The sequence below is a fragment of the Salmo salar genome, chromosome 20 (assembly GCF_965601325.2).
Source record: "Salmo salar chromosome 20, fSalSal1, whole genome shotgun sequence".
Taxonomy (NCBI): Eukaryota; Metazoa; Chordata; class Actinopteri; order Salmoniformes; family Salmonidae; genus Salmo; species Salmo salar.
Genome location: NC_138310.1, coordinates 55,992,156 through 56,000,000, shown reverse-complemented (window position 1 = coordinate 56,000,000; position 7,845 = coordinate 55,992,156). Strand labels below are relative to the sequence as shown.

At 42.9% G+C, this 7,845-nt stretch overlaps 1 protein-coding gene across 1 annotated transcript in view; it reads left to right on the top strand.

Moving 5' to 3' along the window:
* The window catches only part of rasa2 (RAS p21 protein activator 2), a 54,776-nt gene that overhangs the window by 38,500 nt on the left and 8,431 nt on the right, over positions 1 to 7,845 (top strand). The gene's annotated exons all lie outside the window — the stretch shown is intronic.

Genomic DNA, 7,845 nt, shown 5'->3' with positions numbered 1-7,845 from the left:
TAATCAGGGTGATTTTTCCACAAATAGATAAGATCTTGCTACCATGGAAAGGAAAATACCTAACTATTTTTGCTAACTTTCTATAAAAATGTATTGGAGTGAGATCATTTCTTTCTTTTGGGATTTGTATACCGAGTATGACCACCTCAATTTAATTGAGGATCATACACAAGACTTCTGTGTTGGCTGCATTTTTTGTTGTAATTTAAGACTGTAGATTTAAAGAAATGGCAGTTACAGGTTTTTCAAAACAATTGTCTACAATTCCTTCTGAGAGAGTCTTCTGCCAATATCATTATTAGGCAAAATAATTAGCATTTGCCTATGATTTCAAGTACAGCTTGCCTCCTTTGGGTCTGTCAAGTTGGGACCGCAAAGCCAAACCATGTTCAAGTCGAGTCTTGTGATCTGCTTGGACTTTGTCATACCTTTCCGATCTCTTGGTCCAATGAAAGCGAATAGCAGCCAAATGGTTCAGGCAATACTGTACATGGTATGATAGCCTGGACGTTGCATAAAGCAATGAGCCGAAGGTCTTGTGTAACACTGTTCCCCCCCCCCCCCCCCCTCTAATTATTGTGTAAATGTCAAATGATTTTTCAATCTGTTACGTAAATTGCTTGGAACGGGCCCCAGCCAAATCCAACCTTTTCGTTCACTCTGCTGTGTCGATTTGGGCGTGTGTGTCAGAGGGCTGAGGAGGTGTGTGTGTGGTGAGGTAATATTCATAATGGATTTTATATACAGTGCATTCGGGAAGTATTCAGACCCCTTGACCTTTTCCACATTTTGTTACGTTACAGCCTTATTCTAAAATGTATATATTTTTTTAAAATCCTCATCAATCTACACACCATACCCCATAACGACAAAGCGAAAACAGGTTTAGACATTTTTACGTGTGTGTACATACATACATACATACATACATACATACATACATACATACATACATACATACATATTTTGGGGTCACTTAGAAATGTCCTTGTTTTTGAAAGATCTTTTTTTTTTTTTCATTTAAAATAACATAAAATTGATCAGAAATACAGTGTAGACATTGCTAATGTTGTAAATCACTACTGTAGCTGGACATTTTAAAATACTTTTTAAAATGGAATATCTACATAGGTGTACAGAGGCCCATTATCAGCAACCATCACTCCTGTGTTCCAATGGCACGTTGTTAGCTAATCCAAGTTTATAATTTTAAAAGGCTAATTGATCATTGGAAAACCCTTTTGCACTTATGTTAGCACAGCTAAAAACTATTGTGCTGATTTAAAGAAGCAATAAAACTGGCCTTCTTTGGACTAGTTGAGTATCTGGAGCATCAGCATTTGTGGGTTCGATTAAAGGCTCAAAATGGCCAGAAACAAAGCACTCTTCTGAAATTTGTTAGTCTATTCTTGTTCTGAGAAATGAAGGCTATTCCATGCGAGAAATTGCCAAGAAACTGAAGATCTCGAATAACGCTGTGTACTACTCCCTTCACAGAACAGCGCAAACTGGCTCTAGCCAGAATAGAAAGAGGAGTGGGAGGCCCCAGTGCACAACTGAGCAAGAGGACAAGTACATTAGTGTCTAGTTTGAGAAACAAACGCCTCACAAATCCTCAACTGGCAGCTTCATTAAATAGTACCAGCAAAACACCAATCTCAACGTCAACAGTGAAGAGGTGACAACACTAATGGACATTTAGCAACATCTAGATAGTTTGTCTTGGCAAATTAACATTGGGTTGTTATTTTACCTGACATGCATATGGTCCTCTTTTTACCTGGTTCTTTGTAGAATTTCTGACCCGGAGTCATACAAAATTGTATGTTTCGTTACTCCGATGAATCCACAGATTTAAAAGGGAAATCTAGTTAGTTTTTCAGTAAGTTATATTTAATCTCTCCCTGTTTGTCTTTCAAGCACCCATGTGAGTTTGTATCTTCCTGATGTCCCATAAGGAAGGGACTTAGTGCTAGGCTACTCAGACAATTGTTTACACGCGCGAGTGGTGTGGTTGAAATGATTCAATAACAAAGTTGAGTACTAAATGCAAGTTTTAATGATATTGGAAAATTATTGATTCAGATACAAGGCTAAAGCTTAGGTTACAAGTTATCACCGGTATTAACAAAGCCATCACCTACAGAGAGATGAACCTGGAGAAGAGTCCCCTAAGCAAGATGGTCCTGGTGCTCTTTTCACAAACACAAACAGACCCCACAGAGCCTCAGGGCAGCAACACAATTAGACCCAACCAAATCATGAGAAAATAAATATATAATTATTTCCAACGTGTCAAGTAATTAACTAGAATGCTAGGAACTAGAATGCTATTTGGCCTTACCTGACCACTGTGACAAACCCAAAATTAAGGAAAGCTTGACTATGTATAGACTCAGTGAGCATAGCCTTGCTATTGAGAGTCCACCAATGGCATACCTGGCTCTCAAACCCACCATTTTATAAACTCCCATATATGACTGATGCGTTAACTTCCAATCACATCATCGTACTACATGACGTCACCACAACAGCACCTACTGCGTCACAGGAGTGTAACAGAATGGTTGCCTGGCTACCCAGACTCCTTGCTCTGGCCAAACGCTACACCACACCCACAGATGTTAGTTTCGTCTCCGCAATGAGTCTGGATCTGAGTACTTCACCGGCTGCGAACACATTTGGGCTGTCTGATTGGTCCAGAAACCGATGGGTTGGGCCAGAGCCAGAACACACGTGGGTAAAGCGACGGTTTCAAAATGCGTCATTGGCTTTGATACTCAAATTGGTTAGATACGATCCAATCCCTGATTACTTTATTTTGTACAACGCCCCTTCTACCTCACGTCACCATAAACAACTACAGTAGAAGTCGGAAGTTTACATACACCTTAGCCAAATATATTTAAACTCAGTTTTTCACAATTCCTGACATTTAATCCTAATAAAAATTCCCTGTCTTAGGTCAGTTAGGATCACCACTTTATTTTAAGAATGTGAAATGTCAGAATAATAGTAGAGAATTATTTATTTCAGCTTTTATTTCTTTCATCACATTCCCAGTGGGTCAGAAGTTTACATGCACTCAATTAGTATTTGGTAGCATTGCCTTTAAATTGTTTAACTTGTGTCAAACATTTTGGGTAGCCTTCCACAAGCTTCCCACAATAAGTTGGGTGAATTCTGGCCCATTCCTCCAGACAGAGCTGGTGTAACTGAGTCAGGTTTGTAGGCCTCCTTGCTCGTGCAAGCTTTTTCAGTTTTGCCCACAAATTTTCTATAGGATTGAGGTCAGGGCTTTGTGATGGCCACTCCAATACCTTGACTTTGTTGGCCTTAAACCGTTTTGCCACAACTTTGGAAGTATGCTTGGAGTCATTGTCCATTTGGAAGACCCATTTGCGACCAAGCTTTAACTTCCTAACTGATGTCTTGAGATGTTGCTTCAACATATTCACATAATTTTCCTACTTCATGATGCCATCTATTTTGTGAAGTGCACCAGTCCCTCCTGCAGCAAAGCACACCCACAACATGATGCTGTCACCCCCGTGCTTCACGGTTCGGATGGTGTTCTTCGGCTTGCAAGCCTCCTCCTTTTCCTCCAAACATAACGATGGTCATTATGGCCAAACAGTTCTATTTTTGTTTCATCAGAACAGAGGACATTTCTCCAAAAAGTATGAGGAGGCTGGAGATTCGTGAGAAGATACACTATGTAAAAGGTTAACGACCCTGGGTTTATAAGCGCGGATATCGACTCTGCCGCTTGAGCATGCTTTTGCGGCACAGTCGATAGCGGGCTAGAAGGTCGAGGGTTTGAGACCTGCTCCCTGCTGTTTCATTACATTGGTGTCAGAAGTGATCGGACGTTGCATCCACGACATTGCGTGTGCTTGGCCAATGAGCGCATTCCTATAAGACGTAGAGTCGCAAGCTAGCGCGAGGACGCGCTCTTTGAAAGGAGGGAGTAGTGTAACGACCCTGGGTTTATAAGCGCGGATATTGACTCTGTCACTTGAGCATGCTGTGTGGCACAGTCGATAGCGCGCTGGACTTCGGGCTAGAAGGTCGAGGGTTTGAGACCTGCTCCCTGCCTGTCTCATGTTGTTAAAAGCAGTGGCATGTATTAATGGTTGCCAAGGAAAGCCAGGCAAGAAAAATGCACCAAGAAAAAATAAAAAAATAATAATGTACCTTTGGTCTCGGTTTCATAATTTCCCTTCAATTCGCGAGAGGCTGAATGTATCTCACAAGAGAACACATCCGAGCGAGCGAAACCATGCCCCTCTCTACGTGTAGGCCATCTATCTGATGCTGTCTGGTCCAAACGAGTATGGCATTGTTGCTATCCGTATCATTGAATCCAAGGGGAGGCAGCAAGCATTTGGCCTCCCTTGATTTAAAAAAAAAAGAAGTGGCTAGCTAGCTAAAATTGTATCCTTTCCTAAATTAGCCTTGGATGGAGATGGGGATTTGGACTTGTGGTTTTACTTAATTCTCCGTATAACGGTGATTCTGATCCAACCATTAATTCATACATTGTTGTGCCCCTGGCCTAAGAGGATGGAAGTTCAATATGTAGCTAGATCCTAGCTAATGTTAACTAACTAACGTTGGCCGTGAATGGAATTTAGGCTAGCGAGCAAGCATTTTAGCCAGGTAACCTAGGGCAACAAAAAATAAAAGCGTGTACTGTATCATAGAGTGATAGACCGTTTCATGTTTTTCTACTTGCACGAACGCGCACACAGAAATCAAAACTATTGACAGCTAAATAGTTTTTGGCGTCTTTTAGTTGTCACTGTATTAGACTAAGCAGAGGTGGTTTGATGATGTTGAAATGGTGCTGGAATAGAGTCAGCTCCTGTTTACTAATTGTGACTTGCGGTAACTCTCTGTGGTTCTAAATCAATCGTTCCCAGTGGGTTTATCGACCGCTACTGCATAAAAGTGAGGTTGGGGATTGGGCCTACACGTGTGTATCTGTGCTTGCAACTGTATGTTTGTGAAAGGTACTCTTTGCTTGCTTGTTTGTGTCTGTCGGTTTTCTTTGAAACTTTGTTTATGTAAATCCCGGCCTCAACTCAGGGCAATGGGCCCTAAAGCTCCAGCCACTCCTTGTCTCACTCTTTGTCAAGTATTGTAGCTATGTAAATTCACATGAATTCTTTGAAGAAAGAAACCGCTCTAGATCCCATCTTTTTGGTCGGGTCCTGGTCTCCTGAGTGTGCTCCCAACTGCTTACAAGCTACCAACTCCTTCACCACCATGTCAACAGTCAGTCTGGACACATTTAATTATCAATTTATTTTGTTTTTATTGGAAAGTGGGAAAACCCGCTGTCAGCGTGTGCATCCATCTTGAATTCCATAGGGAGGTAGCTGTTCCGTATTTTCATTGAACCAGGATGCACTTGAAACCCATGGTTTGATAAGAAACATGGGTCATGCGAACAACTGCAATTTTAAATGTGTATTTAATCATATCAAAGTACATATTTGGGGAAGGAGCCAACTTCCTGATGTTAATTTATCATATTTAGCTTTGGGTGTGTTCGATTGGGAGATTGAAGATTTGTATTCTATACTCCCACAACATACTCTCACTTCACTTCTCACTCATTCCTCCACAATCACATGACTTAGATGTTAAACATGAACATGCATGCACATTACATTGGGTATCTGTGTTTTTTTTGTGTGTTTGTGTTTTGAGTGGTCTCTGAAGCTGTGCTCTGCCACTACGGTGCTGGCGCTCCTACAGCAGTGCAGGCAGACAGATGGCACCTCTTGGTTGGTGTCACACTTTTTTTTTAACCTTTTTATTTAACTAGACAAGTCAGTTAAGAACAAATTCTTATTTACAATGACGGCCTACTGGGGAACAGTGGGTTAACTGCCTTGTTCAGGGGCATAATGACAGATTTTTACCTTGTCAGCTTGCTGGATCGAATCCCCAAGCTGACAAGGTAAAAATCTGTTGTTCACTCTAAATTGAATCAAACTTTATTTGACACATGCGCCGAATACAGCAAATACAACAGTGCAGTTCAAGAAGAGTTAAGAGTTTACAAAATAAATTGAAGTAAGAAAATAACAATAACGGGGCTATATACAAGGGTACAGGATAGAGGTCATTTGTTCATGTAGGTAGGGGTGAAGTGACTATGCATAGATCATAAACAATCGAGTAGCAGCAGTGTACAGAACACATGGAGGGGGAGGGGTGGGTGTCAATGGAAATAGTCCAGTGGCCATTTGATTAATTGTTCAGCAGTCTTATGGCTTGGGGGTAGAAGCTGCTGAGGAGCCTTTTGGTCCTAGACTTTGCGCTCCGGTACCGCTTGCCGTGCGGAGGCAGAGAGAGCAGTCTGTGACTTGGGTGACTGGAGTCTCTGACAATTTTATGGGCTTTCCTCTGACACCACCTATTATATAGGTCCTGGATTGCAGGAAGCTTGGCCCCAGTAATGTACTGGGCTGTACGCACTACCCTCTGTAGCGCCTTACGGTCAGATGCCCAGCAGTTGCCATACCTGGCGGTGATGCAACTGGTCAGGATGCTCTCGATGGTGCAGCTGTAGACATTTTTGAGGATCTTGGGACCCATGCCAAATCTTTTCAATCTCCTGAGGGGTAATAGGTTTTGTCGTGCCCTCTTCACGACTATCTTGGTGTGCTTGGACCATGTTAGTTTGTTGGTGATGTGGACGCCAAGGACCTTGAAGCTGTTAATGGGGGCCTGTTCTGCCCGCCTTTTCCTGTAGTCCACGATCAACTCCTTTGTCTTGCTCACATTAAGGGAGAGGTTGTTGTCCTGGCACCACACTGCCAGTTCTCTGTCCTCCTCCCTATAGGCTGTCTCATCGTTGTCGGTAATCAGGCCTACCACTGTTGTGTCGTCAGCATACTTAATGATGGCGTTGGAGTCGTGTTTGAGTGAACAGGGAGGGGACTAAGTACACACCCCTGAGGGGCCTCAGTGTTGAGGATCAGCATGGCAGACGTTTTGTGGATCTGTTGGGGCGGTATGCGAATTGGAGTGGGTCTAGGGTATCCAGGAGGAGGCTGTTGACGTGAGACATGACCAGCATTTCAAAGCACTTCATGGCTACCAACGTGAGTGCTACGGGGCGGTAATCATTTAGGCAGGTTACCTTTGATTCCTTGGGCACAAGGACTATGGTGGTCTGCTTGAAACATGTGGATATTACAGACTCTCAGGGAGAGGTTGAATGTCAGTGAAGGCACTTGCCAGTTGGTCCGCGCATGTTTTGAGTACACGTCCTGGTAATCCAGCTGGCCCCGCGGCTTTGTGAATGTTGACCTGTTTAAAGGTCTTGCTCACGTCGGCTACCAAGAGCGTTAGACAGTGACAAAAACAGGGTTTAGGAGGTGCAGCTGAACCGCCATGACAGCAGGAAGCACTTGGGCTTTGGTGGTGGTGTTTTCAGGGCTTGGTAATAGTCGGTGCCAAAAAGGTTTGAAAGGCTTTTTGGATGTTGTGAACTAAGTCTCCTGTTGCTGTAAGTGTTTAATGTGACTCATAACTTGAGTATGGGTTTCAATTTCTAATGGAATGGAGAAGGACGGGGGTCGGTGTCAAGGGATTATGATGGTTTGGTGTGCACATTTATCATTATGATCCCTGCAGATGGAACTAACCACTAGGACTACGTCTCAAATGGCAACCAATTCCATAGGACTCTGGTCAAAAGTAGTGTGCACTATGTAGGGATGAGGGTGCAATTTGAGGTGCACCCTATCTGTGTGTCCCCCTAGGCTAAAGTGTGTCTGGGTTCACTTTCAGACTAGTAGTGGGTCTGATTATTCTCCCATGTTT